This window comes from Atta colombica, unplaced genomic scaffold (assembly GCF_001594045.1).
Source record: "Atta colombica isolate Treedump-2 unplaced genomic scaffold, Acol1.0 scaffold46, whole genome shotgun sequence".
NCBI lineage: Eukaryota > Metazoa > Arthropoda > Insecta > Hymenoptera > Formicidae > Atta > Atta colombica.
In genome coordinates, this window is record NW_017259535.1 from 1,182,257 (window position 1) to 1,196,591 (window position 14,335).

The 14,335-nt window shown below is 35.6% G+C and overlaps 1 protein-coding gene across 1 annotated transcript in view; it reads right to left on the reverse strand.

Moving 5' to 3' along the window:
* Positions 1 to 14,335, reverse strand: part of LOC108691344 (E3 ubiquitin-protein ligase Rnf220-like) — a 166,066-nt gene that overhangs the window by 109,337 nt on the left and 42,394 nt on the right. The window lies entirely within an intron of this gene.

Consider the following 14,335-nt stretch of genomic DNA (forward strand, 5'->3'; position numbering starts at 1 on the left):
TGTGTGTGCTGTCATCTTCCAAATTTTTCAACAACGAATAGATTAATCCGAACATCGAAGGTAGTGACGCCGCTTATACGAGGACTACAGCAAGCATGAAGTACTATCGTAGCTGTCGCGTGGGAGGCCGCTTTATATCGTTTTAGCGTCAGATTAATAAGCCGCACGCACGACAGGACGGCAGCAGCGACACACACGCTCGCACGCACGCACAGCGCGTACATCACGCGGGTTCGCGCGTGCACGCACGCACGCACACCTCGGGGAACGGTGGAAAGCCCTTACTATTTATTTTATTTGGCTTATTCGTTTCCGCCAGCGGCGTTACATCGCCGTTTGCGGGAATTCAATCTACGCGAGCGCGTGTGAGCGCAGGGACGGTTGGTGCTCGATATCGCCCCACGAGTGTTGTACGTACAGCGGAACATTCTATCGGGGTATCAAGCTTCAACGATCGTGGTAAAATCATAATAAAAATCGTATGATCAATCCAATTACAGAATATCTATATTAATTACAGAATATCTATATAACAAATTGAAAATTGGTGTGTTAAATTTATTGTCACTAAAGTTGTGCCTGTTCTATAATGTGCTTTTTGTTTCTAGTTTCTTGCTTTTTGTTATTTTTTGCATCTTGTCTTTTTTCTTATTTGGTTTTTTGTTTTATATCGCCTGAGATAAAAGTTAACGAACTTCGAAAGAAACAAGAAATACAATTGTCGATAAAACAGTTGCAATGGAGTTAAAAGCAAAAGGTAAAAAACAAGAAACAGGAAAAAGCACATTGTAGAATAGACTTTAAATCTCAATCGCTTTCGATTCAATCATATCTTATCATAGAATATGTGTGTATATATATATAAAGGGATGAAAATAATAGGAGTGTAAGTACTTTTTGAATCTATAGACTTGAGATCGTTGGTGCAGTCTACTGAAGCAAATATGTTAAAGAAACCTTGTACCTCTCGAAATCATAATTATGTAACTTACACCATGGCTTTCACCTTTTTGTATATTCTTTGATAAAATTGATTAATTAATGTTACAAGTTAACGTTGAATAAGATTGGCAAAAAAGATTGGTAAATAAATAATATATGTTAAATGTTTCATTCTCACGAGAGAATGAAAATTGAAGTTATTCAACGTTCTATATAGAATGTACCGTTTTGCGAATTGCGTTTCAAGATATCCCGGATAAAGCAGGCCTATAAAATAATCTCATCTACTCGGGTACGGCATGCTCTTTTGAACACTATCCACCCCTGAATGTCGTGTGTACGCACGGACTGAAAACGGACGGGGTGTGCAAACGGACGAACGAGCGGCCGGCCCTCTCTAGAGGGGTGTGCGTGCCACCCCCGGCGAGTTCGCGGCCCCGCCACCACCGCTACCCCCGGCATGACATATGATCTTCCATATTGCCGTGGTACACACAAGCGGCGTGCGTACGAGCAAATCGTGCTCGTTTGTGTGCGAGCGCAAAAACGCAGCTTCTCACCCCCGCACTTTCGCGCGGCAGGTAACACGCGGGGGTGATTGTGGAGAGAGCGCGGGGTGGCGAGCGAACGTTTGTCATCACGCGGTTTGCACGGCTACATAATATCTCAGGGTTACAGCGGGTTGTTGCTTCTCGTGTCGTCGTAGTCGACTACAAATAGCGCCCAGTGGTTTAATAAAAAAAGAAAAAGAACAAATGAAAGGGACAGGGTGGTGGAGAGAAGTTATGAAGCGGTAGGAAAAACGGTGACACGGGGATATGCGTCATGTTATGCCTGGGGTGCGGATAAATCTCGAAGAGTTTTACTTCTAGTTACGTCGACGCGAGATATTATTTCCAAGTTTTTCTGGGTCGAAAGAAAAAGATACGACGATTGCGAATTGCATTATTTATAACGGACTTGAAGTTTGATATAATAATAATCATTGATAATGACAATCTATCAATGAATAATAATACAATATAATAGTATATAATTTTTCAAATTTTTATCGATATTAGTACAATATTAAAAATTAGAAAGAGTGACGATATCTTGATACCTTGAATTCTATAATGAGATAATAACAAAAAGAAATACTGAAATTTAAAAAATTCTCAATATAAAAAATAATTAATGTTAATTTTGTCTTCTACATATTTTAGAATTCATACAATAATGGTTTAAATTGTAAAAGCCATGAAGAGACATAGGGAAACGCTTAGCGGAAGCGGAATAGTAGGAATTTAGTCGGTTGAGATTGGCTCGTAAATACGATGAAACAAACGACACATGATTTTTTTCGTCAGCCGGGAGATTATCGATAACGAAGCGACAGTCGAGATCAATGCGTGGTGAAAATGTCGACGGCGCGATAGCGTTAAACGGACCCATCCACGCGAGCTGCTCGTAGAAGCGCCGCTGTAAACCGATTGTCAAAAAGGGCTGGCGGCCGAAAAGCGCAGCCAGAAAAGTAAATCCAGGCGGATCTTCGTGGTCGCTGTTGTATCACGTTATCATTATCGAAAATCTGAAGGAAGATGACAATGCCGTGTACCGAAAAAACTGCTCGCTGGATGTTGGAGGCAACAGTAAATGCAGTAATTTAAAATTCGTTCAACATGTCGAATAATAGATAGCAGGACTAAAAAAATTATTTAAATAAAAAAATAAAATAAATGTAAGTATAAAATGATATCAATGTTTAAAAATAATTTAAGAATAGTAATTTACGTTAACGCGATATCCTTCATTAACTCATTTATAATTTATGTAAGAAAATTTTATTCTCTTTGCAAGCAAAACTATATAAAAAAATTTACATAATATATACAAAGGATTTATAATTCGCGCAAATATAATAATTAATATTTCATAAAAACTTCGAATAACAATACAACTGAAAAAAAGATCGATTTTTGTAAGATTGACTGATCGATCAAGCAGAAAATTTCATCTCCCCCTTTCCCCCCTCCCATGAAAACCTGCGCCTTTCGTAACTGACAAACAGTCGAGAGGGATGGGGCGGAAAAACGGCGGCGAGGAAACTAAATCAGTGAAAATCCCCGGTAGTGGCGTACATACGCGCTCGCGGATTTAAATGCGCGCTCGCGGCCGTGTTTCTGCGTTATCACTTCGAAAATCTCTAAACAGCTCTCATCGCCCCAGCCGGCGCAACGGCTGCCCCTATCCGTCAGCGCTATCTTGTCGCCTTGCGCGACAAGGGGGTTGAGAGCGTCGGTACGACGTCGGGGTTGTTTCGCCTTTATCCCTTCGCCATCCCAGCTGTCCGTGTCCGTGTCCCTCCCAAAGATTTTAAAGAAAATCGGTGAAAATTTAAAGCGTCCGTCGTACTGGGGTGGCCTTCGTGACGAGGGGTTAACCCGGAGGGGAGACGAAAATCGGGTGTCGGTCGCGCGCGCGCGCGCGGAGGGTGCGCGCTGGAGGGATGCTCTTCCGTTATCGGCTGGTGCTTATCGTGTGTGAGGGGCTTACACGCGGATCGCGCGCCCGACAACCGCCACCCGATGTGGTTTGCACACACGAATCCGCTAGATATACTCTCTCGCCCGACCATGCCGCGAGCTAACCCTCGGCGCTCTCTCGCCCTCCCCCTGTCTCTCCCCCAGGGGAGAGGGAGGATTGGTTGGCCGACCCGCGTTACGAGCCGACCGACAAATAGGTAGTAACACGTCGCGATTATACCGCGTTTACACCGGCGTTCATCAGCGCCGAAAGATGACGTACGTTTTACGCAAAACGTACGTGTGTGCGACAAAGCCGCGCGCAGTTTGCCACCGTTTGAAGCGACATGACGGTCGATTTAATTGTACGCGGGATATATCGATAGCCGCATGTGCGTTCTCTGATGGAGATTAAAAAATTTTTATTCGATTCATTCATATGACGTATACTTTTTATTAGACACATTATAAAAACTTTTTTTTATGAAGAAACGCAGTTATATAAAAAGAAATGCAAGTATAAAGGATTTAAAAAATTATACAATTCTAATAATTTAAATAATTTTGCACGTAAATGAAATCTCATACGGAAAAAACGGTTTTGCTAAAATATCTAAAAACTTTAGCTAGATACAAATCTGAAAATTTTGTTTACATTATTAAAATAATTATATAGGACTCAAATTTGTTTTAGAGTGTTTCATCATATTTGAAAACTATGTAATTATCTATCTTGAAGTTCAACAAGATTATTTTCAGATCTGTATCTATACTTAAATTTTTATATTCTTCAGCAAAATTCTTTCCGTGTAAGATTTTATTTATGCATCTGCATAAAATTATTAAACTCTTATAATTTTCAATCTTTCATGCTTTGAATTTCTTTTTATATTAAAATAAATTTTTTTTTTAATACCAATATAATAATATTCAATTGTTTAGTATAAAATACTAAAATATAGTTGATTGCGAATTAAATCCAACTCCAACAAGACCGAAAGATATATTTCCCGTTAGCAAGTTCTTATCTCTTTATTCCTTTTCTTCTCGACATTCAAGGGTTGAAAACGACGTAAGGCTATGTACAAGGTATCGGCCCCTAAGGTTCGCGGCGTGTCACAGAATATTTAATTAGTTTTTCCAGCACTCGCCCGCGTCCATAAATGTTAATTACAGATGAAGTGGCAATAAGAAGCTGTTCTCTCTCTTTCTCTTACTTTCTTACCATCTCACTCAGGTCGAGCCCTTCTTTGCTGCTTTAATTCTTACGGCGCGTAACGAGCAGCCGTGAACGTTATCCCGACTGCAAAAGCCACGATAGACACATTCTGCCCTCGTTACGACTTCGCTGACATTTCAACGCGCTTTTACCCCGCTATTAAATGTAAATCATCGCCGATGATATTTTTCGAACGCCTTGACGAAGAAGGTAACGGCAACGAGATAGATACTTTAATTTAACACATACTTTAATTTAACGAGTCTTCTTAGCCTTCCTATGATATTAAGAGTTAAGAGACATATTATATGTAAAATATTTATGACATACGATATATATTACAATCAAACTGCAATCGACATGCAACAATGCAACTGCAACTTAATCTTTAGAATTAAAACATTGAACTCTTTTGTTTTCCATAATTTTAATTTCAAAATAGATTCTTAGTCGAAAATTAATTCAAAATTTATTTTTAATTTTTTAACTTTCAAGCTATTGAACTGACATACAGTAACATGTACGAAAAATTATCATATTAAATAACATAAAGCGGATAAATATAAATTTAAAAACAATATGATTAAAATCTATTCTTAAAAAATTTAATATATGATCGTTCCAGTATTTCTCTTGAAAGATCAGGTCCTTTCATTTTGGAGGGTATCTGTCTCTCTCGATAGTTGAGATCGTCCACCGAGAAAAACCGTTTGAAGCTGTGACAACGAAGCAAGAACGGAGCGACAGAGCAGCAGGAGAAAAATCAGTGGCGATACAACGAGTGACGCGTTAGGAAAAGGCGGCATTTGCTCTAGGAAGGGAAGGAGGGGGTAGTCAGTGGTGGCCGACCCGAAACGAGGGGTCGCGCCACTAAAGGCGGAAAGAACGGAATTTAATTAAGTAAAATTACTGTCGCACGGAGAGGCGAGAAGCTTCTCTCCGGGTGGAGCCCGACTAAAAAAAAAAATGGTGATGCAAGACGTCACGCGAAGTGGTAGGAGGGCTCGCATAATGATCTCATCCCCTGATAAAAACGGAGTAATAGAAAGTAAACGAATTCGCGCGACCGGCAACTTCCTCCCGCTCCTCGCGATTAAATGCATGCTTAGAATACCATGGCGGGAATATTTACATGACTGGATAATTCCGGTTTTCGAACGATCTGCCTGGTCTTAATTAATCCTCAATTATCTTGGACAAGCGAAGCGATATTATCGTGTTAAACACTATCGCGTTCGATGTACTGGAAATGCTTTATATCATAATATTGAAGACACTTGTGTTATGTACACTTAGATTCGAGAAGTTATGAGTTATCTAAAAAAAAATGTCATTGGAAAAATAACCTCATATGCGGCATTTTGTAACTTTCTGAAAGTATAACTAGAAATTATTGTGTATAGATCCTAACAGAGCGGATCTCTCTTCGTTCGTGTACTTCTTCAAGAAGCCACGCAATCACATGAAACGGCCATTTACGCCGCATTTATGAAAAATAATATCTCTGTTGTCGCATGAGCGAATTCCTGCTAGCCATTTCTACCAAAACGATCGTGAAGATCGAGATAGACGTTGTTGCTCTAGATCTCAATTTTCCTCTTCCTTCCCTCTCTTCAAGATTATATTTTACTTGATATAAAGATACATCCACATCCATTAAAGACATGTTAAAATTTCTTTAATTTTTTTATTTCTTATTCGGCTTTTTAATAAAAATAAAAAACAGCGTGACATAATAAAATGAAACACTTACGTAATCATAAATCACAGTCGTATTTCAATCAAGCAGTTTTTAATAAATCAATCAATATAATAACTACAGCAAAAAATTCTCAAAAAAATGTATTAAAATTTTATTCGGTTCTGATTTTTTCTTTAAATCTTAAGCTGATAAAAAAATATTACCCTCTTCCTAATTTGCAAATCCTTCCTTGCGAAAAAATCGCCTTTGTTCAAAATATACAAACTTCCATCGAACCCCACCGCAATCCCCTATGCAAAAGCATATTTCAATATCCGGCCTACTTCAACCTCTTCGTCGAGAATACGCGTTTCAATATCCATTTCCTGTAGAGTGAATTATTTTTTTTTTCTTTTTTGAAACTCGTTATCAGGTATATCGGTCCGGATAAAACGCGTATGCACCGAGCGCATCTCCGTTGCGGTCCGTATAACAACGTGTTTTTTGTTGCATGTCTGCCGTATTGTGTCGGTACTGACCCACTTAGCGCTTCACTCCTATCTCTCTACCGGGATTCCCCTCTCTTTTGGAAAAAAAAAAAAAGATCCATTGGTCCGCGCTTTTCCATTTTCCTGTCCCCGCACTTCGGCAGTTATTGCTTATTTGGAAATCCAAAGAGTCCCGGCATTGAATTGATTTATCGCGATGGTTATTTATGAAAAGCGATTATTCGTCCGGCGATGCTCGACTTTTATCACCAGGCTTTCCTCCTCCTCCCCTTTCTCTCTCCCTCTTCCCTTTCTCTTTGATTCCTATTTTCTCCGTTTAATTTTTCATTAAGGATATATCAGTTTTTCTTAAATTGATTTTTATAGATCTTGATTTGTTATATTGTGAATAGAAAATCGTATAAGATAAGAATATAGAAAACTGATTTGGCTCTGATCTCACTTTTGGCAGATTTCATTCGCTAGAGCAAGTCACGTCGTTCTTCGTTCACGTCACGATTCGTCACGCTGACTCACGAAAGAGCTAATTAATCTGTAGTAAAAGAACAGGGGATACAAAAAGGAAAGGGCAACTTTCGCGATGTCCATCTGGCTCTTGCTCATCGTCGTCGCCTTCGTCCGATTAAACGAATCGAGATATCACCTCGTGATGCGATTACAAGTCCACCGTCACATCCCTGTTACACGCGTTATCGATCGGAACGGTGTCACGCGTATCCTTCCGGATGGCAAAGCGTTTTGCCCCTGTCGCCGGGAATTAACGTCACCTCTGCCCTCAGACGTCAGGGGGTGGGCAAAAAAAGTTTTCGTTTCTCCCTGATTTTCTGAATGAACGCACACCGAAAAGATTTTAACGCCAGCGTAAAGCGGATGTCATTTAAGCCAGAATAATCTCGTTAGTATTATTACATAATAATGTAAACAAACAAACTAAATACAGCAAAGACTGTAATAGCAATGATTTCTCTCTAATAGCAATGATTTGCTGAAAATTTTCAGAATAATATAATACGTATTGTTTAAATAAGATACAATAAATAAAACGATTAACTAAAAATATAATAAGTGCAAGCATCAATAATATCAGATCACTTATCGCTTAAAAATATACTTTCGGGAATGAGTTGTGTCCCGGGAATAAAATCGAATATAAGACGTGAGAAAAAGTAGCAGCTTGATATTTTAATAAAGAATATTACGAGGCGTCGCTCACTTACTTAGTCACACCGAGCGATTACGATAAATTAACAGCAGCTTATTTCCTTCCAAGAGAATATCCAGAAGATCTTTGCCGCCCCCGTTTCCTTCATCCACGATCTTTCTTACGGTCTTTAATTACCGATTTAATTAGTTGGACGATACTCTATCGCGGGATTGTCAATTAACTGATTTTAATTTCAATTCGTGAGCTCCAGGTTTAATCTCGACATTTACATGACATTGCTCGAGTAATTAATATTTTATAACAAACATCGCTTCATAACAATAAAACTCTATCTTAAGAAATCAAATTAATGGAGATGTTTTCTATAGCTAAGACATTAAATATCCGCAGCGATTAATTTCGTTATATAACACAGAATCCCAAATACATCACATCTCGTATTAAAAATTGTAATTAGAGAATACGGTGATTATGTTCGTTTATAAAATATAATACTTGCGACTGAGTTTTAAATGAGCGAACAATATGCACAAGAGCATCTAAAAAGCGCCGTCTAAAATATGCTGAAATGATGCATATATTATGCATCCCGCGATAAAATATGAATTTATGCACGCGTTGAGGTGGCTCGGCAATTCCGGCGAACGCTCATGTTTCTGTTTTCTTGACGTAACACATGGTTTCTCGGCTTGTCCTGGATTTTCGCAATACAATGTAGTTTGAAGAAATAACCGCAAAAATGTGTTTCAATTCGTAAATGTATATCACGTTTTATCAATATTTTTTATGTTTACTATTACAATCAACAATATTAAATAATTCAAATATAAATTACATTTTAAAACGCAATCAGTAAATTTTATTTTCGTAATTTTTATTACAAATTATGTAAATATAATACAATTCAATACATATTCAGGTACAATTCTTTCATGCGAATTGCACCATATTTTACGTAATTTGTAACTATATTGAATATTCTAGAGCTCATTTTCCACCTTCCCTCAAATTTGTTTAAAAAATTAAAATTTCTTGAGAAAACTTTAGTAGACATTATTTTCATCTTAAATATATTTTCATCTTATTTCTCCATTCTTTACATTAAAAAAATGTTATTTAAGCTTTGAATGTCAAATTGTTATACTATATTATGTAAGTAATATAATATGCAGAAAAAATACTTTTGTCCATGTTCTGTTTTAAATACTTCTACAAGTGTTTCCGAAAAGGAAACCGCTTTAAATACTTTTAAAAAATTATACAGCTACAGAAAGGAATATAGTTACATTTTTTTATTTACGTCACTAGTTAAGGGTTAAAAGTTCGTTTTGGGAAGCAAAAAGATTTGATTACAAGCCGCGAATGCCGGTCACCGACGACGATTATGAGCAGGAAAAATACCGCAGAAAGAGGATCATCGCTGTACTAGGAAAGGCACTAACTCCCAACCGAAACTGGCCCGCGCAGGTATTAAAGAGCGACGTTAGTCACCGTTAAAATTTATATATTCCTTGGTTCGACCGCGAGCCACTCGTAACGGAGCCCTCAAAATATTCTCTTCTCTCTTGGGGTGAAAGACACGCCGCAAAATGGTTTAATTGGCGATCGTGTCGAGTGCTCGGTCGTACCAAAAAATTAGAGCTCGCGCAATGCGTAATTAATATTCAGTAGAATCAGAATGTTATAAAAGAACTTAGATAACGTAAGAGATTTTACCAACGACAAATATAATCAACCGAGAATATTCCAAGAAATTCCATAAGAAAATTGTTACGGAAATTGCTATTATTTGAAAGTATTACTTTTTTATAATATTATTACCTGGAAAAAATAATAAAGTAAGTAGTAAAGTAACTAAGAGAAATATTGTCTCTTACAGATACAATAAATAGCATATCGCAAGCATAAGAAAATAAAATCATTTAAAGATAAAAATAATAATAATGCAACATGAGAAAATTAGACTTCTTTTAATTATTAGAAGATTTTTTACTATTATTAGAAAATTTTTGTATGTATAATGTGTACGAGATATTTTTAACAATATTCATGTATCAAATTAGTGTCATGTCAGTTAGGTTTTAAGTTCGCTAAACCGACAGCAAACACGCACTTTTCACGACAATAAAACTAGGAATTACTGTAGAACATATGTTGTGCGAGGATGAAAAATTTGAAACATATGTATTCTACAATATTCCGGACATGTCACCGTTTAACTTTCACCATTAGCCATCGTTCTCTACTTCCAGTGGCATCTCGATCGCGCTATTTATTGCAAACCGAATGAATGGTGATGATTAAACGGCGACATGTTAACGTTTTATATGTGAGAATAAATACATGTTCGATAAAATAATAATCAATTTTCCAAACAATATCCAAATTTGCTTTTTATGCTATGCATTTTATTGTTAATATTATTAACATGATTATTATTTTGACAATGTTGCAAATATTTGTCATCAATATGTACATCAATATATACAGAATAGAATAAGTAATTTCCTCTTCGTAATAATTACAATTTTCGGAAGACTTGTCACGGCTGAGAGTCACTGGTTCAAAGCGTCAGATACCGGTGCATTCACCTTATGAAAGTCATTAATCTTGAGGTACGCAGAGCCGGCCAATTAACAGGGCGGAATCAGGGAATGGCTAAAGTAGATACTGATTCCGATCGATTTCGGGCTTAAGTCGAGAGCTGCCGCATCGCTGCAGCGAGTCAAGTTATCGATCCGTTGTCCGTTCGTTCCCGCGAATTCGGCCTGCCGGCCAGTCAGTCGACGCGACGGTCCATCGATCCCGCAAATCCAGCTACCAGATCGACTTGTACGTTTGCACGAACTAAGCTCACGAGCTACGATCATCTTCCTGTCCACAAATCTCCTAAGACCCATATAGCACGTCCACCACCACCAGGGCCTTTCGCCAGCTGCGTGCCAACGCACCTGATGCGCCAGTGCATCGCAAATGTGCATTGCATTGCACAATATTGCAATACGATACCGATTGCACATGATATAATAGTGGATAAATAGGATAAAATTACACAAAAACTGTTTACTTGAGAAGTCCTCTCGTATATATATTTTTATATTCTTAAATATCTCTTTTGAATATATGTAATAATAATATTTAAATATATGTAATATATATACAGAGTGAGAGCAAAAAGTACAAGGAAATTTTTTATAAAAAAAGTCTTATTTGTAAAAAATAAATATTAATTATATAATATAAACAAACGAGCTTCGTATGTATTTCTGATTCTAGAAGCTAAATTTCTCGATTGTACGAATACTTTTTGAGCATCCAAACAATAAAATTTTTAATTTTCGCTTATTTTTCAGATGATGCATTTTCTATAATTAACACACATCTTTTTGATAATTTTAAGAAACATACAATCATACAAATTTTATTCTTTATGAATAAATTGTTAATTATCTAGCAAGAAATGAACATTAATTAAGCATTGAATCGACATCGAATTGATGTTGAAATCATCGTATCGATATCGATTCGACATGATGTTTGATGATTCATTTCTCTAAATAATATTTATTTCTTAAAAATAAAGCTTTTTTAAAAAATATTTTCTCTGTTCGAATATTTTTTGCACTCATTGTATGTACATTTTTGACACATTTACTTCAAATTAAAAGAAAACATGATTCTCTTTATATAGGATTAAGCGAAATAAATAATATAATAGATAACTCAGCTATGAATACTATATACTATCATTCGATGCTTCATTTTTTCTTTTTGTTTCTTCGTAGCACTCACATAAAATTCATTCGCAAAATTTAAATTAATTATAATCAGCAATAATCGGCAATAATTATCAGCATAAGATTATCACACAATATTTTATACACTACTCTCGACGCGTATAGAGAAAGAATAGTACGAAGAAAAGAGTACGGTTATACAAAGTTACAATTCATACGACATCCGAGACGACAACAAAATTATGAAATTATGGGATTATTATTAATTAGGTGTAATATAATTAATTAAATACTGCTTGACTAGCAGGAAATTAATTTCGCATTATTCATTTTAACAACTGAAGTATCCAAAATTAACATTGGATTGGACATTATATCATAATGAATTGTAAGGAAGTCTGCTACTTTGCTTCGTTTGCTATTTTAAATGAATGAATAGGATGAAATATCTATCTCAATAGCCGTCACGTCAATACGTTTATGAATCGCGGTAGCTAATTAACTCGTTAATTAACGAATAATTATACAAAGTAATCGTTGTAATAATCACGATCGCATCTCGAGAGATATTGCGACACATGGAACGATTTGCGCTGTTACATACCGATCCGGATAACACCACACGAATGATAACGCGCGCGATCTTGCGTAAAACAATAACACCGATCGTTGAACGCCGCGCGTCAGAAAATTCTCCGAATTCAACGTACGAATCATTTAACGGACACCACAAAGTACGTCAAATATTTCATTTCGTACATCTCAAATAAATTATTAACGATTATAACTGCTTTTCTGCGTGCGTTATTTGATTCATTTTAGCAATTTACGTGTGTTACATTAATGCTTTCAATCCAAATAAACAAATTACATTTTAATCTGCAAAAATTGCGAAGCATAACGCGGAGATGTATTCGTATAAATATTAAAGAAATAATATCTTCTAAACAAAACGATAATTTACAATTCTCGTCGCAATGATTTCTATGATCTAAATTAATAAATCGCATGAGTATGCATTCCTGCTGTCTCAGTATTACCATAAAACAATTAATCATTAAACAATTAATTACACGTATTAACAATTATTAATTCTTTAGAGGAAATCGTGTTTTCTCTCGGTTCTCAGCCGATTGCGTTTCGAGAGATAATGTGACACACGCATTACTGCCTGCCAATTCGGATCTCGACGTGCGAATGACAACACGGATGGTCTTGCTTGACAAACATCAAAGCCATTTACTAGCCATTATTCTTGCTTTGAAATATTTAACGCTTTAATCTCAAATATATTCTGTTTCTTGCAAATTCAAAATTAATTTTGAATAGATCATCATAAATAAAATCTGACATTTGAAGAATAAAGCCTTCGTTATAAAAAATATTTGTAGGTATAAAATGATTTATCATTATTTTTTTCCGAATTTCTACATGAAAGAAGTAAAAATTGTATGATTTCGATTAATCAAGAATTATGATTTTAGTCGATCAAGAAAGATTAAGTCGTCATAAAAAAATGTGACGATTCATTTTCGTGATTTACTATTAAAACAATGTTTTCTCTTCCAAGATATAAAATTTTGAAATAAATATAATAGTAATAATAGATTATACGTACATTTCAACGCGTAAATTATATATGATAACATTGATCAATTTTTATCATTTACAGCTCGACGACATAGTAATTTTGGCGTTTTTATCTTAAATTTTTCTATTCCAATTAATAGAGAGAATATGAAAGTAATAACTGAGGACATTCTATATAGTAACTACAAATAAAATAACGTTAATTTAATCAAAATAATTCAGTTGAAATAACCTCATAAATTTTAATGATTGTGATGAATTGAACTAAATTGCAATCAATATAATTAAATTAAAATTACTCTTACCAAAATTGCTTCGATCAAATTACCTGTTATTATTATTTTTTCATTACGCGATTCACCGAAAATTACCGATGCAACTAGACGCTATTTAACGAAAATTAATTATGCATTTCGGATCTGATTATCGACGCGAGCAGGTCGTTCTTCACGTTAATTATGCTTTCATTCGTCTGTCCTCGCTCGGGAATATTTGACCATGATATAAGTCGAAAATAAGTTTTCATTTCGAATAAATTCAGTCATGCTGATTTCTCTTCATTTGCGTTTCAATAAAATAAAACAGTCTCGCGCAATTTATGCTTAACTTAACGTTTTAATTTGACACATGTATTTTCGCATGTGATGTGAGAGATGCGCAATATAATTACACAACTAGCTGTACTCTCTCGCATATAAATATAAAGCAGTCATTCTCATTAACCTTTTCGGTTCTTATGCCAATTTTCTTGAGAAATTTGATTTTGTCACTGATGTGTATATATATATATTTTTTTTTTTTCTACAAAAATCATACTGTGGCTAAAACAACACTGAGAGAAATGATTTTGTTATAGGAACAAATCAAGCAAATGTAATATTTGTTAAAAAACTGATCGATTTGTTACAATTGCAAATTAATTCGTCAATGTAACAAATAATCCATAGTATTGTTAGCAAATAAGAGACTCATATATATATATATATAT